Source organism: Panulirus ornatus, chromosome 56 (genome assembly GCF_036320965.1).
Source record: "Panulirus ornatus isolate Po-2019 chromosome 56, ASM3632096v1, whole genome shotgun sequence".
Lineage (NCBI taxonomy): Eukaryota > Metazoa > Arthropoda > Malacostraca > Decapoda > Palinuridae > Panulirus > Panulirus ornatus.
In genome coordinates this window covers 24,776,685-24,799,616 of record NC_092279.1, presented here as the reverse complement: position 1 = coordinate 24,799,616, position 22,932 = coordinate 24,776,685, and the positions used below count along the sequence as shown (strand labels likewise).

At 41.4% G+C, this 22,932-nt stretch overlaps 1 protein-coding gene across 1 annotated transcript in view; it reads right to left on the bottom strand.

Moving 5' to 3' along the window:
- LOC139766021 (uncharacterized) overlaps positions 1–22,932 on the bottom strand; it is a 318,431-nt gene that overhangs the window by 58,428 nt on the left and 237,071 nt on the right. The gene's annotated exons all lie outside the window — the stretch shown is intronic.

Genomic DNA, 22,932 nt, shown 5'->3' with positions numbered 1-22,932 from the left:
TTCTCTCTCTATATCCAAACCATTTCAACACACCTTCAGTTCTCTCAATTACACTCTTTTCGATACCACAACTCTCTCTTACTCTTTTATTTCATACTCGATCAAAACGCCCCACACCACATATTGTCCTCAAACATTTCATTTCCAACAATGTCACCTTCATCAGCACATCCTTATTTATAGCCACTGCCTCGTAGCCATATAACATTAGTGTGACTACTATACCTTCTAACGTACCCATTTTCGCCCTCCCATATACAGACCTTTCCACATTTTCTTCAATACTACCAGAATCTTCGACTAATCTTTTTCCATTCAAACATAACTCACCTGACTTGTCCTTCTACTAGTCCCTCTCACCAAGACTCTTGCATTTACCGCCTTCACCACCCCATCCATAAACAAATCAAATAGCCATGTTGACATCACTTATCCCTAACGCAGACCAACCCTTCACATGGAACAACTCTCTCCACCCTTCCTACTGAATACTCACCTTTATCCCCGTTGCCTCTGTACAATGGCACCGTACATGCATTCCACCAATCCTCATCCACCTCACCATGATCCACACACACAATGGGAATTCAAACAAACCAATCAACAACTGTGTCATCCCATTTCTTAAGAAATTCAACTACAATACCATCCACTCCAGACGCCTTGCCACATTTCACGTTACGCAAGGCTTTTATCACCTCTTTTCTCTTCACCAAACCACTCTCCATGACCCTTTCACTTCGCATACCACTCCGACCCGAACACCCGACATCTACGACCCTATCAACAAAGTCATTCACCAGTCCTTCAAAATACTCACTCCATCTCCATCTCACTTCATCACCATCTGTTACCGTTTTCTCATTAGCCCCCTTCACACATGCTCTCATTTGTTCTATTTGTTTTTTGCACACCATCAACCTCCTTCCAAAACATCTATGCCCAATGAAATTTACAGATAATTGCTCATCCCAACTCTCATCAATGTATATACTTCCTACCCTCAGGGGCCCCTTCTATCTTACTGAAACTCACGCAACACCCAGGAAGCAGGCCACGTCTACCGGGCGGGACCATAGGTCAGAAAGTGAACTGATGTCATGAGTATATCGATGTGGGAAAATATTACGGGAGATCTGAACAGGAAGTGTTCAGTGTCCACGGTTTCGCAAAGGGTTGTAGGAGAGTTATAGGGGAAAAAAAGGGGGTTATCAGATGACGGTCTACCAAAACAGGGATGTAAAAGTCTACTGAACCAAAAAGGGTTACTGAGAGGGTTATTAAAATGCAAACGAAAGGGTTATGAGAGAGAGAGAGAGAGAGAGAGAGAGAGAGAGAGAGAGAGAGAGAGAGAGAGAGAGAGAGAGAGAGAGAGAGAGAGAGAGAGAGAGAGAGAGAGAGAGAGAGAGCTGTAACTGCGGTTATGAGTAATGCTACAGCCGGAAGGGTTGCACGAAGACTATAACAGAAAGGGTTACGTATTCATCTCTCAGCATCTCTGTGCCGCGTATATTTCCAAGTGCTCCATAGGTGATGATCTCCTTTACCTACTGTCGAAAGACGTGAGTCCTCTGTGTAAGGGACGTTCTTACGGGCGTCGTAGGTGTAAACAAAAAAAAAAAAAAAATGAAACCCTACTTCGAAACCCAGAAGAGCCGGGAGGTTTACATCTACGTGCGAGTCGCTGGATTTGAAAAGCCTGGGAGACGTGTGTCATACACGGTGTATGTACACACGGTCGAAAAAAAAAAAAAAAAGTATCTCACCAATTTCTGTGTGAAACAGAATGACACCACGAACGAAGGATACTGAGAAACGCTCATTGGTCTGGCTTTACACTGGTTGCCCTGCCGTCATCATACGATAATATATCAGTTGCTAACGATACTTCCTATCACTTGCCTTTATGTTATACTGATGTCATATTTCGATGGGAATGCCTATGAAGTGGAGCTACCATAATCACTGAGAAATTCGTCTCGCAATCACGCATACCAACCCAACCGAGAGACGACACGAGTCGTAACGATCATTTCGAAGCTGATCGGACTCGGTCTGGGAAGATACCCTATTTACCGTCTGTACGTGTAAGTCGCCGCTGGGAGGAGAACTTGGGGAGAAAATGCTCACAGTACCTTCGTCAAACCCCCACCCTTCCCTTCCTGCCCCTGGCGCTCCCCTTCTGTACAATTAAACTCTCCTGAGAAGCCGCAGAATTCTCACACTTGTTTCCTCGGTAAAAAGCCAATCAAATTAGCTAACTTGTCCCCCAGGGTCTGGCAAACTCTAAACCATTTGCATTTCGTAATAACTTGAGGGAGTCCAAACCATGTGTAAAAAATTAGTTCAACTTGTTGGGGGAGAGGAGGGTCGGTCTTCTTCCTCTTCCCCCCCCAGCTCCTGCTGATGTTGCAGCAGTCACCCCTATGTCCTGGGGAGGAGGGGGGGGGTGGTTCCAAAGGAATACTGGGGTTTTTGGGGTTACTGTGGGGGCGGGCGGGGGGGCGACGTACCACCACCTCTTTCATTCTTGGTACATCGTGTGTTTTCTTCATGTTTCATTCCGTGTCGTTCCCCGTGTCCGTCCGTGTACTTGTGTGTTGCGGGGTGATTACTGGGGGGACTGGAGCATTGCTGGGGAGAGGAGAATTACTGGGGGAGAGGAGAATTACTGGGGGAGTGGATCATTACTGGGGGAGTGGACCATTACTGGGAGAGAGGAGAATTACTGGGGGAGAGGAGAATTACTGGGGGAGTGGATCATTACTGGGGGAGTGGATCATTACTGGGGAAGTGGATCATTACAAGGGGGAGTGGATCATTACTGGGGGAGTGGATCATTACTGGGGGAGTGGATCATTACTGGGGGAGTGGATCATTACTGGGGGAGTGGATCATTACTGGGGGAGAGGAGAATTACTGGGGGAGTGGATCATTACTGGGGGAGTGGATCATTACTGGGGGAGTGGATCATTACTGGGGGAGTGAATCATTACTGGGGGAGAGGATCATTACTGGGGGAGTGAATCATTACTGGGGGAGTGGATCATTACTAGGGGAGTGGATCATTACTGGGGGAGTGGATCATTACTGGGGGAGTGGATCATTACTGGGGGAGTGGATCATTACAAGAGGGAGTGGATCATTACTGGGGGGGAGTGGATCATTACTGGGGTAGTGGATCATTACTGGGGGAGTGGATCATTACAAGGGGGAGTGGATCATTACTGGGGGGGAGTGGATCATTACTGGGGGAGTGGATCATTACAAGGGGGAGTGGATCATTACTGGGGGAGTGGATCATTACTGGGGGAGTGGATCATTACTGGGGGAGTGGATCATTACTGGGGGAGTGGATCATTACAAGGGGGAGTGGATCATTACTGGGGGAGTGGATCATTACTGGGGGAGTGGATCATTACTGGGGGAGTGGATCATTACTGGGGGAGTGGATCATTACTGGGGGAGTGGATCATTACAGGGGGAGTGGATCATTACTGGGGGGAGTGGATCATTACTGGGGTAGTGGATCATTACTGGGGGAGTGGATCATTACAAGGGGGAGTGGATCATTACTGGGGGGGAGTGGATCATTACTGGGGGAGTGGATCATTACAAGGGGGAGTGGATCATTACTGGGGGAGTGGATCATTACTGGGGGGAGTGGATCATTACTGGGGGAGTGGATCATTACTGGGGGAGTGGATCATTACAAGGGGGAGTGGATCATTACTGGGGGAGTGGATCATTACTGGGGGGAGTGGATCATTACTGGGGGAGTGGATCATTACTGGGGGAGTGGATCATTACTGGGGGAGTGGTTCAGCCGCAGGACAGGGTCCCCCGCCACCACGTAGCCTCGCTTGTCTTCCTCCGTCGCTGGGGGGGATGTCCTACATCCTCCTTAGTCTTCCTCTTCTTATTTTCCTCCCCTTCCCCTCCTCCTCCTCCTCCCCTTCCCCTCCTCCTCCTCCTCCTCTTCCCCTCTCCCGTCCCCTCCCCCCCATGGCTGGCTCCGGCAGCTCGAGTTAATTCTTATTCAGTTAACCAAGTTTTGAGCCATTTTCATAATTAACACAGTCGACCGCCCAGCTCTGGCCCGCCAGCCCTCACCCACCCGCACGCCAGCCCTCACCCACCCGCACGCCAGCCCTCACCCACCAGCACGCCAGCCCTCACCCACCAGCATCGCCAGCCCTCACCCACCCGCACGCCAGCCCTCACTCACCCGCACGCCAGCCCTCACCCACCAGCATCGAGAGCCCTCACCAACCAGCACGCCAGCCCTCACCCACCCGCACGCCAGCCCTCACCCACCAGCATCGCCAGCCCTCACCCACCAGCATCGCCAGCCCTCACCCACCCGCACGCCAGCCCTCACCCACCAGCATGCCAGCCCTCACCCACCAGCATCGCCAGCCCTCACCCACCAGCATCGCCAGCCCTCACCCACCAGCATCGCCAGCCCTCACCCACCCGCACGCCAGCCCTCAACCACCCGCACGCCAGCCCTCACCCACCAGCATCGCCAGCCCTCACCCACCAGCACGCCAGACCTCACCCACCCGCATGCCAGCCCTCACCCACCAGCACGCCAGCCCTCACCCACCAGCATCGCCAGCCCTCACCCACCAGCACGCCAGCCCTCACCCTCCAGCATCGCCAGCCCTCACCCACCAGCATCGCCAGCCCTCACCCACCAGCACGCCAGCCCTCACCCACCCGCACGCCAGCCCTCAACCACCCGCATGCCAGCCCTCACCCACCAGCATCGCTAGCCCTCACCCACCCGCACGCCAGCCCTCACCCGCCAGCATCGCCAGCCCTCACCCACCAGCACGCCAGCCCTCACCCACCCGCATGCCAGCCCTCACCCACCAGCACGCCAGCCCTCACCCACCCGCACGCCAGCCCTCACCCACCAGCATCGCCAGCCCTCACCCACCAGCACGCCAGCCCTCACCCACCCGCATGCCAGCCCTCACCCACCAGCACGCCAGCCCTCACCCACCAGCATCGCCAGCCCTCACCCACCAGCACGCCAGCCCTCACCCACCCGCATGCCAGCCCTCACCCACCAGCATCGCCAGCCCTCACCCACCCGCACGCCAGCCCTCAACCACCCGCATGCCAGCCCTCACCAACCAGCACGCCAGCCCTCACCCACCAGCACGCCAGCCCTCACCCACCTGCACGCCAGCCCTCACCCACCAGCAAGCCAGACCTCACCCACCAGCACGCCAGCCCTCACCCACACGCACGCCAGCCCTCCCCCAACAGCACCCCAACCACCCGCACGCCAACCCTCACCCACCCGCATCGTCAGCCCTCACCAACCAGCACGCCAGCCCTCACCCACCCACCACCTGAAGTGGGCTAGAATTTTTTCTACTTCCAGGACGGGACTGAAGGTCGAGTGAGGTCGACTCGACTCGATAGTAGTATGGAGTGTCAGGGTCAAGTGTCGTGAGCACCACATGACGATGTAAGGTTTGTGTGTGTGTGTGTATATATATATATATATATATATATATATATATATATATATATATATATATATATATATATATATGATTCCCGCCCCCTGCGTCCCTTGTGGCTTAATGAGGCCTGTGCAGCACTCAGGAAGCAGGCCACGTCCACCAGTCGGGATCACAGATCATAAAGTGTTGTGATGTGTGTCCGTCTATGTGCAGGGAGTGCAGGGCAACTGAATAGCAAGTGTTCGGTGTCTTGTTCATGGCTGTGGCATCGTGGGCATGAAGGGGGGAAACGTTGAGACGTTGTTTAAAGGGCTGTAGGGACGAGTGAGGTCCAAAGCGTAGACGGAAGAGTGACTCGTCTTTATCTAGGGAGTGTGGTTCATGATAGGTGGGTCTCTGGTGGGTTGAGGTTGAAGATTAAGTTGGGAGATCGGCTCTGTTTAGGCCTTGTCGGGTTAGTTCATTGTGTGTGTGTGTGTGTGTGTGTGTGTGTGTGTGTGTGTATATTCTGTTAGTGTTATACTTGTCGCGGGTGGTATGGGGATGGGGTATCTGTGAGTGGTGGTTACTGAAGTGTGAGTCAGGGGTAAGCTCTTTACATCTGGTTGGAAAGTTGGTGTCTCGCTACAGAGTGGTTGGGGGTAAGAGCCGTTGCGTAGAATTAAATGTCGAACATATGTTGAGTTGGGACATTACTGGGACGGCCTTTGTTTCATTCTGATGGGTTTTCTGTTTCTGTGATTGCTAGACAGTCACTGATTGTTCTGAATGCAATATCTGTGTGTGTGTGTGTGTGTGTGTGTGTGTGTGTCTGTGTGTGTGTGTGGTTGGCAGCTTTCTTGTATTTGATTATGTGAGGATTTAAGACCTGGCAGGTGTGGCATGGCTTAAAGCAAAGTGGACGAACTGATTGTGGAGGATGTTGAGTTATTGATTTTTCTTGTCTAATTCTGGTGTCAGTGTTCTTAGGGCATTTAGTTTGTGCGTTGCTATTGTGATGGTGTGGGGAGTGAATGTCATGTGTGCGCTTCGTATGTGATACCTAGAATGGGTCGGTGTTTTTGTCTAGTGTTAGTGCCTGTACATTCAACGTGACTGGAGGGGGTGAGCTGGACTCGCATCTGTCTAGGGTTAAGAGTGTGATTGAAGACTTCTGTGGAGATGCAGACATTCTGTCCTTGGTAAGCCATTGTTCCAATTGTGTAATGTGGCGCTGCATGTCTGATGCTGATGCTGCGATGTCACGGTGTTGTGATGTGAGGTCGTCTGAATATGAAAGGCCTTTATGTTGAGAAAGAACTGCTCCATGGGTGACTCCATTGTAGAGCTTATTCACTCTAGAGCTTAAGTGTTTTGTAGGTGAAGCCACTGAGTGTGACGCTGGCATGGCGGCTGGTAATGAAACAGCCAACCACTTGTTGTCGTTGTTGTAGTGAGTGTGTGTGTGTGTGTGTGTGTGTGTGTGTGTGTGTGTGTGTCAAGTACCTTTCGCTTGAGAATGTTTGAGACGACAGTGTCAAATGCTTTGTTGGTGTTTATTGTCACTGGTGTTGTGCGGGAGGGAGGCTGTGGTATGTTGAACTGTGTGAGGTCAGTTTGTTGTGTGGTGGCAGAGTGTTCGGGTCTGAAGCCATGCTGTATGGGCGAGAGTGAAATGTTTTGCGTGATTCTGTTGTGGATTAGATTTTCAGAGAATAGATTATTGAAGAGGAGGAGGTGCATAGTTTTTGTGATCCCTGTTATGTCGGCAAGTTTCCAGATGTTCGGGGTTTTGTAGTGTAGCCAGGAGTAGTTGAAGATATCTGTCAGTGATCAGACTGCAGATGGGACAAGTGTTTTGTATGAAAGTTCGACATGTCAGGGCCTACAGCACGAGAGTTCTTTAAGTAAACGTTTAGATAGTAGTGCTTGTGTGAGTGAGGGGCGGGTGGGAGGTCATTTCTGTATGGATCTTGTGTCGGTTTTTCGTGACTCTTTAGGGACGAGGGTGTGATTTTTGATCACTGCCTCACGAGTTAATCTGTGTTTTCTTTAGGAATGGGTTAAGAGTGCTTCAGGCGTAGGGTCTGGACTGGTACAGTAAGAATGGACTTTTTTTTTCATCAATATGTCTCAGGGTTTGGCTGCTGTGGGTCTTATCAGTCACTGTGTTTAGGGAGGAGTGCCAGTTTTCAGTTTGTCTTTCAGAAATTAGGTGTTATTTAGAGTTTGGATCTGCTCTGTGGTTTCTATTCACGGTAAGTGGTTGTGTCTGACCTGGTTACTTTGCTGTGTTAGCTTGTATGACGTGTTAGCAGTGTTAGCTTGTATGACGTGTTAGCAGTGTTAGCTTGTATGACGTGTTAGCTGTGTTAGCTTGTATGACGTGTTAGCTGTGTTAGCTTGCATGACGTGTTAGCTGTGTTAGCTTGTATGACGTGTTAGCTGTGTTAGCTTGCATGACGTGTTAGCTGTGTTAGTTTGCATGACGTGTTAGCTGTGTTAGCTTGTATGACGTGTTAGCTGTGTTAGCTTGTATGACGCGTTAGCAGTGTTAGCTTGTATGACGTGTTAGCTGTGTTAGTTTGCATGACGTGTTAGCTGTGTTAGCTTGCATGACGTGTTAGCAGTGTTAGCTTGTATGACGTGTTAGCTGTGTTAGCTTGTATGACGTGTTAGCTGTGTTAGCTTGCATGACGTGTTAGCTGTGTTAGCTTGTATGACGTGTTAGCTGTGTTAGCTTGCATGACGTGTTAGCTGTGTTAGCTTGAGGTTTGTTAACCTGTACGACTTGTTGTTTTGTACTTTTGTTTTTGTTTATCTTGTAGAACTGTCAGTCCGTGTGTCTGTAATTCACATGACTCAACATACTATATATATATATATATATATATATATATATATATATATATATATATATATATATATATATATATATATATGTATATATATATATATATATATATATATATATATATATATATATATATATATATATATATATATTTTTTTTTTTTTTTTTTTTCAAACTATTCGCTATTTCCCGCGTTAGCGAGGTAGCGTTAAGAACAGAGGACTGGGCCTTTTTTGGAATATCCTCACCTGGCCCCCCTCTGTTCCTTCCTTTTGGAAAATTAAAAAAAAAAAAAACGAGAGGGGAGGATTTCCAGCCCCCCGCTCCCTCCCCTTTTAGTCGCCTTCTACGACACGCAGGGAATACGTGGGAAGTATTCTTAATCCCCTATCCCCAGGGATAATATATATATATATATATATATATATATATATATATATATATATATATATATATATATATATATATATATATTTTTTTTTTTTTTCTAAACTATTCGCCATTTCCCGCGTTAGCGAGGTAGCGTTAGGAACAGAGGACTGGGCCTTTTTTGGAGTATCCTCACCTGGCCCCCTCTGTTCCTTCTTTTGGAAAATTTAAAAAAAAAAAAAGAGAGGGTAGGATTTCCAGCCCCCCGCTCCCTCCCCTTTCAGTCGCCTTCTACGACACGCAGGGAATACGTGGGAAGTATTCTTAATCCCCTATCCCCAGGGATAAATATTAATTATAATTAATTATATTAATATGCTAATTACTAGACAAATTACACGATTCTTAAGGTTATAACCAAAGATTGTCATTCAACACACGTACAAGGATCTATGCTTAAATTTTCAGGAAAATCTATTTTTTCAAAAAATCAAGAAAAATCCTAGGCTATAGCCTTGGGTAATATTTTGCTCAGATTTTCAAGTTCTTCAGATTTTAAGGAAACTCAGGGTATATGTGGTATTCTATATGGTGATTAAGGATATCGAGTAAAAAGACTGCATTTCGTAAAATTGAGCGCTTAACCACATATTTAATATTAATTTTAATTAATTACATTAATATGCTAATTACTCGACTAATTACACGAATCTTAAGGTTATAACCAAAGACAGTCATTCAACACACGTACAGGGATCTATGCTGAAATTTTCAGGAAAATCTATTTTGCTCAGATTTTCAAGTTCTTCAGATTTTAATGAAACTCAGGATATATGTGGTAGTCTATATGGTGATTAAGGATATCGAGTCAAAAGACTGCATTTCGTAAAATTGAGCGCTTAACAACATATATAATATTAATTATAATTAATTATATTATTCTAATTACTCGACTAATTACACGATTCTTAAGGTTATAACCAAAGATTGTCATTCAACACACGTACAAGGATCTATGCTTAAATTTTCAGGAAAATCTATTTTCTCAAAAAAATCAAGAAAAATCCTAGGCTATAGCCTTGGGTAATATTTTGCTCAGATTTTCAAGTTCTTCAGATTTTAATGAAACTCAGGGTATATGTGGTATTCTATATGGTGATTAAGGATATCGAGTCAAAAGACTGCATTTCGTAAAATTGAGCGCTTAACCACATATTTAATATCAATTATAATTAATTATATTATTCTAATTACTCGACTAATTACACGAATCTTAAGGTTATAACCAAAGATTGTCATTCAACACACGTACAAGGATCTATGCTGAAATTTTCAGGAAAATCTATTTTTTCAAAAAAATCAAGAAAAATCCTAGGCTATAGCCTTGGGTAATATTTTGCTCAGATTTTCAAGTTCTTCAGATTTTAATGAAACTCAGGATATATGTGGTATTCTATATGGTGATTAAGGATATCGAGTCAAAAGACTGCATTTCGTAAAATTGAGCGCTTAACCACATATTTTATATTAATTATAATTAATTATATTAATATGCTAATTACTCGACTAATTACACGAATCTTAAGGTTATAACCAAAGACTGTCATTCAACACACGTACAAGGATCTATGCTGAAATTTTCAGGAAAATCTATTTTCTCAAAAAAATCAAGAAAAATCCTAGGCTATAGCCTTGGGTAATATTTTGCTCAGATTTTCAAGTTCTTCAGATTTTAATGAAACTCAGGGTATATGTGGTATTCTATATGTTGATTAAGGATATCGAGTCAAAAGACTGCATTTCGTAAAATTGAGCGCTTAACAACATATATAATATTAATTATAATTAATTATATTATTCTAATTACTCGACTAATTACACGATTCTTAAGGTTATAACCAAAGATTGTCATTCAACACACGTACAAGGATCTATACTTAAATTTTCAGGAAAATCTATTTTCTCAAAAAAATCAAGAAAAATCCTAGGCTATAGCCTTGGGTAATATTTTGCTCAGATTTTCAAGTTCTTCAGATTTTAATGAAACTCAGGGTATATGTGGTATTCTATATGTTGATTAAGGATATCGAGTCAAAAGACTGCATTTCGTAAAATTGAGCGCTTAACCACATATTTAATATTAATTATAATTAATTACATTATGCTAATTACTCGACTAATTACACGAATCTTAAGGTTATAACCAAAGATTGTCATTCAACACACGTTCAAGGATCTATGCTTAAATTTTCAGGAAAATCTATTTTTTCAAAAAAATCAAGAAAAATCCTAGGCTACAGCCTTGGGTAATATTTTGCTCAGATTTTCAAGTTCTTCAGATTTAAATGAAACTCAGGGTATATGTGGTATTCTATATGGTGATTAAGGATATCGAGTGAAAAGACTGCATTTCGTAAAATTGAGCGCCTAACCACATATTTAATATTAATTATAATTAATTATATTATGCTAATTACTCGACTAATTACACGAATCTTAAGGTTATAACCAAAGATTGTCATTCAACACACGTACAAGGATCTATGCTGAAATTTTCAGGAAAATCTATTTTCTCAAAAAAATCAAGAAAAATCCTAGGCTATATAGCCTTGGGTAATATTTTGCTCAGATTTTCAAGTTCTTCAGATTTTAATGAAACTCAGGGTATATGTGGTATTCTATATGTTGATTAAGGATATCGAGTCAAAAGACTGCATTTCGTAAAATTGAGTGCTTAACCACATATTTTATATTAATTATAATCAATTATATTAATATGCTAATTACTCGACTAATTACACGAATCTTAAGGTTATAACCAAAGACAGTCATTCAACACACGTACAGGGATCTATGCTGAAATTTTCAGGAAAATCTATTTTTTCAAAAAAAAATCAAGAAAAATCCTAGGCTATAGCCTAGGGTAATATTTTGCTCAGATTTTCAAGTTCTTCAGATTTAAATGAAACTCAGGGTATATGTGGTATTCTATATGGTGATTAAGGATATCGAGTCAAAAGACTGCATTTCGTAAAATTGAGCGCTTAACCACATATTTAATATCAATTATAATTAATTATATTATTCTAATTACTCGACTAATTACACGATTCTGAAGGTTATAACCAAAGATTGTCATTCAACACACGTACAAGGATCTATGCTGAGAATTTCAGGAAAATCTACTTCTTCAAAAAAAAAAGAAAAATCCTAGGTATAGCCTGGGTAATATTTTGCTCAGATTTTCAAGTTCTTCAGATTTTAATGAAACTCAGGGTATATGTGGTATTCTATATGTTGATTAAGGATATCGAGTCAAAAGACTGCATTTCGTAAAATTGAGCGCTTAACCACATATTTTATATTAATTATAATCAATTATATTAATATGCTAATTACTCGACTAATTACACGAATCTTAAGGTTATAACCAAAGACTGTCATTCAACACACGTACAAGGATCTATGCTGAAATTTTCAGGAAAATCTATTTTAAAAAAAAAATCAAGAAAAATCCTAGGCTATAGCCTTGGGTAATATTTTGCTCAGATTTTCAAGTTCTTCAGATTTTAATGAAACTCAGGGTATATGAGGTATTCTATATGGTGATTAAGGATATCGAGTCAAAAGACTGCATTTCGTAAAATTGAGCGCTTAACCACATATTTAATATTAATTATAATTAATTATATTAATATGCTAATTACTCGACTAATTACACGAATCTTAAGGTTATAACCAAAGATTGTCATTCAACACACGTACAAGGATCTATGCTTAAATTTTCAGGAAAATCTATTTTCTCAAAAAAATCAAGAAAAATCCTAGGCTATAGCCTTGGGTAATATTTTGCTCAGATTTTCAAGTTCTTCAGATTTTAATGAAACTCAGGGTATATGTGGTATTCTATATGGTGATTAAGGATATCGAGTCAAAAGACTGCATTTCGTAAAATTGAGCGCTTAACCACATATTTAATATTAATTATAATTAATTATATTAATATGCTAATTACTCGACTAATTACACGAATCTTAAGGTTATAACCAAAGACTGTCATTCAACACACGTACAAGGATCTATGCTGAAATTTTCAGGAAAATCTATTTTCTCAAAAAAATCAAGAAAAATCCTAGGCTATAGCCTTGGGTAATATTTTGCTCAGATTTTCAAGTTCTTCAGATTTTAATGAAACTCAGGGTATATGTGGTATTCTATATGTTGATTAAGGATATCGAGTCAAAAGACTGCATTTCGTAAAATTGAGCGCTTAACCACAGATTTAATATTAATTATAATTAATTATATTAATATGCTAATTACTCGACTAATTACACGAATCTTAAGGTTATAACCAAAGACTGTCATTCAACACACGTTCAAGGATCTATGCTGAAATTTTCAGGAAAATCTATTTTTTCAAAAAAATCAAGAAAAATCCTAGGCCTTGGGTAATATTTTGCTCAGATTTTCAAGTTCTTCAGATTTTAATGAAACTCAGGGTATATGTGGTATTCTATATGGTGATTAAGGATATCGAGTCAAAAGACTGCATTTCGTAAAATTGAGCGCTTAACCACATATTTAATATTAATTATAATTAATTATATTAATATGCTAATTACTCGACTAATTACACGAATCTTAAGGTTATAACCAAAGACAGTCATTCAACACACGTACAGGGATCTATGCTGAAATTTTCAGGAAAATTTATTTTTTCAAAAAAAATCAAGAAAAATCCTAGGCTATAGCCTTGGGTAATATTTTGCTCAGATTTTCAAGTTCTTCAGATTTTAATGAAACTCAGGGTATATGTGGTATTCTATATGGTGATTAAGGATATCGAGTCAAAAGACTGCATTTCGTAAAATTGAGCGCTTAACCACATATTTAATATTAATTATAATTAATTATATTATGCTAATTACTCGACTAATTACACGAATCTTAAGGTTATAACCAAAGATTGTCATTCAACACACGTACAAGGATCTATGCTGAGAATTTCAGGAAAATCTACTTTTTCAAAAAAAAAAAGAAAAATCCTAGGCTATAGCCTTGGGTAATATTTTGCTCAGATTTTCAAGTTCTTCAGATTTTAATGAAACTCAGGGTATATGTGGTATTCTATATGGTGATTAAGGATATCGAGTCAAAAGACTGCATTTCGTAAAATTGAGTGCTTAACCACATATTTTATATTAATTATAATCAATTATATTAATATGCTAATTACTCGACTAATTACACGAATCTTAAGGTTATAACCAAAGACAGTCATTCAACACACGTACAGGGATCTATGCTGAAATTTTCAGGAAAATTTATTTTTCAAAAAAAATCAAGAAAAATCCTAGGCTATAGCCTTGGGTAATATTTTGCTCAGATTTTCAAGTTCTTCAGATTTAAATGAAACTCAGGGTATATGTGGTATTCTATATGGTGATTAAGGATATCGAGTCAAAAGACTGCATTTCGTAAAATTGAGCGCTTAACCACATATTTAATATCAATTATAATTAATTATATTATTCTAATTACTCGACTAATTACACGAATCTTAAGGTTATAACCAAAGATTGTCATTCAACACACGTACAAGGATCTATGCTGAGAATTTCAGGAAAATCTACTTTTTCAAAAAAAAAAAGAAAAATCCTAGGCTATAGCCTTGGGTAATATTTTGCTCAGATTTTCAAGTTCTTCAGATTTTAATGAAACTCAGGGTATATGTGGTATTCTATATGGTGATTAAGGATATCGAGTCAAAAGACTGCATTTCGTAAAATTGAGCGCTTAACCACATATTTAATATTAATTATAATTAATTATATTATTCTAATTACTCGACTAATTACACGAATCTTAAGGTTATAACCAAAGATTGTCATTCAACACACGTACAAGGATCTATGCTTAAATTTTCAGGAAAATCTATTTTCTCAAAAAAATCAAGAAAAATCCTAGGCTATAGCCTTGGGTAATATTTTGCTCAGATTTTCAAGTTCTTCAGATTTTAATGAAACTCAGGGTATATGTGGTATTCTATATGGTGATTAAGGATATCGAGTCAAAAGACTGCATTTCGTAAAATTGAGCGCTTAACCACATATTTAATATTAATTATAATTAATTATATTAATATGCTAATTACTCGACTAATTACACGAATCTTAAGGTTATAACCAAAGACTGTCATTCAACACACGTACAAGGATCTATGCTGAAATTTTCAGGAAAATCTATTTTTTCAAAAAAAATCAAGAAAAATCCTAGGCTATAGCCTTGGGTAATATTTTGCTCAGATTTTCAAGTTCTTCAGATTTTAATGAAACTCAGGGTATATGTGGTATTCTATATGGTGATTAAGGATATCGAGTCAAAAGACTGCATTTCGTAAAATTGAGCGCTTAACCACATATTTAATATTAATTATAATTAATTATATTAATATGCTAATTACTCGACTAATTACACGAATCTTAAGGTTATAACCAAAGATTGTCATTCAACACACGTACAAGGATCTATGCTGAAATTTTCAGGAAAATCTATTTTCTCAAAAAAATCAAGAAAAATCCTAGGCTATAGCCTTGGTAATATTTTGCTCAGATTTTCAAGTTCTTCAGATTTTAATGAAACTCAGGGTATATGTGGTATTCTATATGTTGATTAAGGATATCGAGTCAAAAGACTGCATTTCGTAAAATTGAGCGCTTAACCACATATTTTATATTAATTATAATCAATTATATTAATATGCTAATTACTCGACTAATTACACGAATCTTAAGGTTATAACCAAAGACTGTCATTCAACACACGTTCAAGGATCTATGGTTAAATTTTCAGGAAAATCTATTTTTTCAAAAAATCAAGAAAAATCCTAGGCTATAGCCTTGGGTAATATTTTGCTCAGATTTTCAAGTTCTTCAGATTTTAATGAAACTCAGGGTATATGTGGTATTCTATATGGTGATTAAGGATATCGAGTCAAAAGACTGCATTTCGTAAAATTGAGCGCTTAACCACATATTTAATATTAATTATAATTAATTACATTAATATGCTAATTACTCGACTAATTACACGAATCTTAAGGTTATAACCAAAGACAGTCATTCAACACACGTACAGGGATCTATGCTGAAATTTTCAGGAAAATCTATTTTTTCAAAAAAAATCAAGAAAAATCCTAGGGTAATATTTTGCTCAGATTTTCAAGTTCTTCAGATTTAAATGAAACTCAGGGTATATGTGGTATTCTATATGGTGATTAAGGATATCGAGTGAAAAGACTGCATTTCGTAAAATTGAGCGCCTAACCACATATTTAATATTAATTATAATTAATTATATTATGCTAATTACTCGACTAATTACACGAATCTTAAGGTTATAACCAAAGATTGTCATTCAACACACGTACAAGGATCTATGCTTAAATTTTCAGGAAAATCTATTTTCTCAAAAAAATCAAGAAAAATCCTAGGCTATAGCCTTGGGTAATATTTTGCTCAGATTTTCAAGTTCTTCAGATTTTAATGAAACTCAGGGTATATGTGGTATTCTATATGTTGATTAAGGATATCGAGTCAAAAGACTGCATTTCGTAAAATTGAGTGCTTAACCACATATTTTATATTAATTATAATTAATTATATTAATATGCTAATTACTCGACTAATTACACGAATCTTAAGGTTATAACCAAAGACTGTCATTCAACACACGTACAAGGATCTATGCTGAAATTTTCAGGAAAATCTATTTTTTCAAAAAAATCAAGAAAAATCCTAGGCTATAGCCTTGGGTAATATTTTGCTCAGATTTTCAAGTTCTTCAGATTTTAATGAAACTCAGGGTATATGTGGTATTCTATATGGTGATTAAGGATATATATTGCCTTATTTCTTTATCTTTTATCATGTATTCTTGAATGTGAGAAGTCCATTGCTTGCTAAGAAAGATGGAGCGAGGATAAGTGATGTAATATATATATATATATATATATATATATATATATATATATATATATATATATATATATATATATATATATCATTCCTGGGGATATGGGATAAAGAATAATTCCCACGTATTCCCGCGTGTCGTAGAAGGCGACTAAAAGGGGAGGGAGCGGGGGGCTGGAAATCCTCCCCTTCTCATTTCTAGTTTTTAAAAAGAAGGAACAGAGAAGGGGGCCAAGTGAGGATTTCCCCTCTAAGGCTCAGTCCTCTGATCTTAACGCTACCTATCGCTATTGCGATAAATGCGAATATATATATATATATATATATATATATATATATATATATATATATATATATATATATATATATATATATATATATATATCCGGGAGATACTAATTTCAGTTCGGTGTAAGTTAAGAAAATAGATGACCTCTTGGCTTTGGCCTCACATAATCTAGTTTATCTTGCAGCCTAGCTGTGGCCTGGAAGGTTCTACCAATTCTAGTTTTCCTCCCATTTGCATATTCCCATCCTACCCTCCTCACTATCCTCATAACAATTTCTTACCCTTTTTTGCCCTAGATTCTCTTGATTTTTTTTTTTGTCCATCTAGCCCAATTTTTTGTAATATATATATATATATATATATATATATATATATATATATATATATATATATATATATTCTTACATGATTCTTTTCTCATGGGTGTATTCTAATGTCTCTCGCATTATTACACTTGAGCTTTGAAAAAAAAAGGCCATTAAAGTCCCCATAATTATGTCTGCCTTTGTTATCAAAAGGTCAGATAACACCCACGTTTTTGGAAACACATGTCATTTTTTTTTTTCCCCCTAACTTTAATCAAATTTCCTCATATTTTTCCCTTCCTTAAATGCGTTTTCCTTATCAATAATATACGGGGAACTATATTTTTCCCTTTCTCGTGGTACCCCTTTGATGTTTTCTAATTCCATAGTTACGATGGCTGGTGATCCTCCCCTATTTTTTTTGGATGCGTCTCTCTGGTCAAAAAAAAAAAAAAAAAAAAAAAATCGCTGAACGGATTTTTCGTCAAAAATTTTATGCAAGACAGTAGAGGATTATCACGTTAAATTAAAAAAAAAAAGAAAAAAATTCCTTGTAAGTTTTAGTAATGGATTTATAATAGTGTGGGCTGAATCTTCTGCCTCCGTGACGAGAGAGCATGTGGTGCGCCAACATCCTCCTCCACGTCCCTTCTCCCTGCAGAATTCCCTTTCTCTTTTATTCCTTGCATACAGTGGGGGAACCTCAGCTGTACTGACCCTCAGGGCCGTCCATTTTCCTTAAGGATGACAGGGTATATATGTGTGTGTTGTGTATGTGTAATACATTTCTCTCTCTCTCTCTCTCTCTCTCTCTCTCTCTCTCTCTCTCTCTCTCTCTCTCTCTCTCCCTTCTAAAAACAGTCTTTGGTTTTGCAATTCTGTTCATAGTCTAAACTTGAAGCTCGGGGGTACAGTTTCCTTCCTAGTTCTTTTTTTCTTTTTTTTTTTTAATGGATTTTCTTGAAAAATTGATGTAATTTTCATCAATTTTTCATGCTATCATTACCTTTATATCTTTTATTTTTTCTTTAATAGTTTTCATCCATTATCAACAGAATTCGTTCGCTATTCAATACTTCACTCTTCGAATTACTTCCATTTCTGTCTTGCACACATACACACACACACACACACACACACATACACTTTCTATCTCTCTTTCTCTCAACACCCCCCTTTCACCTACACCTGCTCCCCATTTTCTTTACTGAAAATAACTTCCATGCATTTCCAAGTATTTCCAGCGCCGGAGCTATTCAAAACTCCTGGCCAATCGGGGCCCGGCCCGCTGCCTCCCCCCCCCTTCCAACGGCTGTGGCGAGACTACTCTCTCTCTCTCTCTCTCTCTCTCTCTCTCTCTCCCTTGCACGTACATTTGCATGTCGCTCTCCCTCTTCTCTGGCCACAGGAACCCCCAGAATTCACTCTGCACAACTCTCCGTTCTTATTTGGGAGTAACAACATGTTTTACCGGCCGTCTGTACAAGAATTCATTGGACTCGGTACGAAACACTGGCTCCACGGTTCGCCCTGCGCGGTACGACACTTTGCTAGATGATTCGTCCTCCGTGGTGCGAAACCCGGCTTCGTGGTTCGTCCGCCGTGGTGCGAAACCCGGCTTCGTGGTTCGTCCTCCATGGTTCGAAACGCGGCTTCGTGATTCGTCTTCCATGGTTCGAAACCCGGCTTCGTGATTCGTCCTCCATGGTGCGAAACCCGGCTTCGCGATTCGTCCTCCATGGTTCGAAACCCGGCTTCGTGATTCGTCCTCCATGGTGCGAAACCCGGCTTCGTGATTCGTCCTCCATGGTGCGAAACCCGGCTTCGTGATTCGTCCTCCATGGTGCGAAACCCGGCTTCGCGATTCGTCCTCCATGGTTCGAAACCCGGCTTCCTTCGTGATTCGCTCTTAAACGCAATACGAAACTCGGCTCCAGGAATCGCCCCGCGTGCCCCCCCTCACTTTACATGATAGGAAACCTCATTCCAGGATTCGCTCTACGTGAGGCACGAAACCTCGCTCCGTGGTTCACTCGTTCGAACGCCGCGGAACGAAGCTTTGTTCCGGGGTTCACTCGTTCGACGCCGCGGAACGAAGCTTTGTTCCGGGGTTCACTCGTTCGAACGCCGCGGAACGAAGCTTTGTTCCGTGGTTCACTCGTTCGAACGCCGAGGAACTAAGCTTTGTTCCGGGGTTCACTCGTTCGAACGCCGAGGAACGAAGCTTTGTTCCGGGGTTCACTCGTTCGACGCCGCGGAACGAAGCTTTGTTCCGTGGTTCACTCGTTCGAACGCCGCGGAACGAAGCTTTGTTCCGGGGTTCACTCGTTCGAACGCCGAGGAACGAAGCTTTGTTCCGGGGTTCACTCGTTCGAACGCCGAGGAACGAAGCTTTGTTCCGGGGTTCACTCGTTCGAACGCCGAGGAACGAAGCTTTGTTCCGGGGTTCACTCGTTCGAACGCCGAGGAACGAAGCTTTGTTCCGGGGTTCACTCGTTCGAACGCCGAGGAACGAAGCTTTGTTCCGGGGTTCACTCGAACGCGGTTCATTCTCCGCGGCTCGCGACGCCTACCATCATGTGGCCTTAAGCATCCTGCTCGTCTCCGTTCTATCACAATACGGTAGCACCGAACGCCTTCCCTTACGTCATTCGGTAAATGGGGCGGGGGGAGTGACAGACAAACACACCGACACAAAGACACGGAAACAAGTGGAGACACGGGATTCATTTTCAGTCACCCGTGTCATCTTGCCTCGAGAGGCTGCTTGTGAGACGCGACATCCAACGTGACCTTAATGTCTGCAAAAGCTTGACACACTCGAGTCGTACTCATAGGTCGAGCTATCGCGCTCTGGGGAGGGGCGTACACGCTCGTCCTTGAGGCTCGTATTGCCTCGCTCAAGGGCTATACTCTCATGCTTAAGGGCTATATTCTTGTGCTTAAGGGCTATATTTTCGTGCTCAAGGGCTATTCTCTCGTGCTTAAGGGCTATACTCTCGTGCTTAAGGGCTATATTTTCGTGCTCAAGGGCTATTCTCTGGTGTTTAAGGGCCATACTCTAGTGCTTAAGCGCTATATTGTCGTGCTCAAGGGCTATTCTCTCGTGCTTAAGGGCTATATTCTCGTGTTTAAGGGCTATATTCTCGTGCTCAAGGGCTATACTCTCGCACTAAAGGGCCATATTCTCGTGCTTAAGGGCTATACTCTCGTGCTTAAGGCCCATATCGTCGCTTGGGGGGTTAATTCACCAAGTCCGTTTTCTATATCTGAGATGTGAAAGGTTTGGATGAGGAGGTCTTAGAAAAATAAGTCAATTTCACATTAACATAAAAATCCACAACACGTCAAGTCCACTACATCACACACACAGACACACACACACACACACACACACACACACACACACACACACACACACACACACACACACACACACACACACACAAACGTCTATTAAAGTAATTCCTCTTAACACCAGTATGTGGATTACTTCTCTGTGTACCCGATTACATTTGATTAATCACCTTCCTCTCCGCCAGACTACAATTCTTGCATTCTGTCTTTGTGTGAAGTACATAAGTGCGTATAACTGTCCCACAGCGTAAAATGGTGGGGGTAATTACTTCATCCTACCTGTACTGCAGAAGTGTGAGCGTATAATTACGCATAATCCAATAATCCCGCACGGTCAATGTAATTGGTAGGACGTCAAAGAGAAAGAAAAATATAGAAAAATAAAAAGGGAGAGAAAAAAAATGATAATCCAGGTAGGTTGCTGGTCACAATACAACAGTGGCCTCGTTCACCAATTGCCTCGTTCACCAATTTCAAGATCCTTACCCAATTGCCTCGTTCACCAATTTCAAGATCAGTACCCAATTTAAATCTGCTCAAGAATGTTTAATCTCTACCATCCAGTAATTCACAATTTTCTTTCGCCATTTTTTTTTAAAACTAACTCTACTGGATGGTTGCTAATCCCCTACTAACTCTACAGGATGGATGCTAATCCCCTACTAACTCTACAGGATGGTTGCTGATCCCCCACTAACTCTACAGGATGGTTGTTAATCCTCTTTCCATATCTACGTCTTCCTATATGGTAACCAGGTCTGTCGCTTGTTATATATTCATCAATCTTTCTACCCATCTCTCTCTCTCTCTCTCTCTCTCTCTCTCTCTCTCTCTCTCTCTCTCTCTCTCTCTCTACGTATTCCTGTCTCCTCCTTCCCTCATTTCTCTGTCTCTTTATCTATCTCCCTTTCCCTCCTCACTTTTCTCTTCCTTACGTCAGTCACTCAACAAAAGACCTCCATTATTACCCTTCCCCCCCCCTTTTACAGCAGTCTCCCCTGCTTCTCCATCTTTCATCTCCGCCTCGTTTCTCTTTCCTCTTCTTGTTCCTTCTTCCTCCTCCTCTTCCTCTTCATCATTATCCCAGTACGCAGTTAACCATTTCACTTTTTCCCCTCCTCCCTGTGTCCTCGCCCCCGCGCGCCCCCTCCGGCTCTCCACAATACTGTCTCCGAAAACTCGGCCTCTGCATCTCATTGCTTCCCATGTTCTTTCCTTGGGTAAACTCCTCAAAGATCTGGCAGGTGACCGCTTCTCTCTCTCTCTCTCTCTCTCTCTCTCTCTCTCTCTCTCTCTCTCTCTCTCTCTCTCTCTCTCTCTCTCTCTCTCTCGCGTTTTCTGTTATTCTCTTTACCAGGGAAAACACATCTGTTTTCTAAGCCAACTTCGAGATCATGACACCTATTCTTTTCTTAGCCAGTCTCTAGAACATGGAAGAAGGGCTGACCACTCCAACCATACTCCTCCTTTAGGGATAATGATTGTGTAGGTTTTCAGGATAACTTTACGAACGAGACCTGAAAATGACTAGAATTCTATCTATCACCACATTCTAGACTTTACATCTAAAATGCGTGTGTTACTTCGATGGATTCTTACGCGCGTGCGGTACGTTGAATCTAATTCTCAAAGTGTTACCGGACTCCGCCAACTCGAGGTTACAGAGCGAGTGAGGGACTCGCCCTTTGGCGAGGCTCCATCGTCAAAGAAAATCTCACTGCAAAGGAAGAGTCGTCTACATTACCCCTGTTGCACAGCCTTGGGCTGCAGGAGCCCATGCAAAGGTCACGACTCACGCCACAATAAAATTGGCCCAGGGGTAATCATAGGTCATACACGATTATCTAAATGTTTAAGATCAAGACCTGGTCTAGTGTGATGGTATATTGCTATTACCTATCCTGTACTTCGTCCCGTACACACGGAGGTAACGCACAGCCGCTCTGGCCCACCCTCAACATACGTTCGGTGAACTGATATGAACGTAGACTTGTGAATTTCTAACAGTTAGTGTGTACTTTGCGGTCAGCGTTCCTAACCATGGCGCCCAGGGACGAGAGCGCCTACGTTCGAATCCTTGGTTGCGGCAGTCGGTCCACAGTCAAACCCAGCTCTTCCTCCACCCCTAGAGGTGGGTCGATAAAATGTGTACAAGCCTCAGGCTAGGGTATATGTACATAGCGTTCATGAGATGGCAATTAATCAGGGCAACGGTTGACCGTGTAAGCTCAGCTAACATGAGAAGAGGAACAGGTAAGAGAGACCAAATGTCTCCATTCACACCTGTACTCTGACACACACACACACACACACACACACA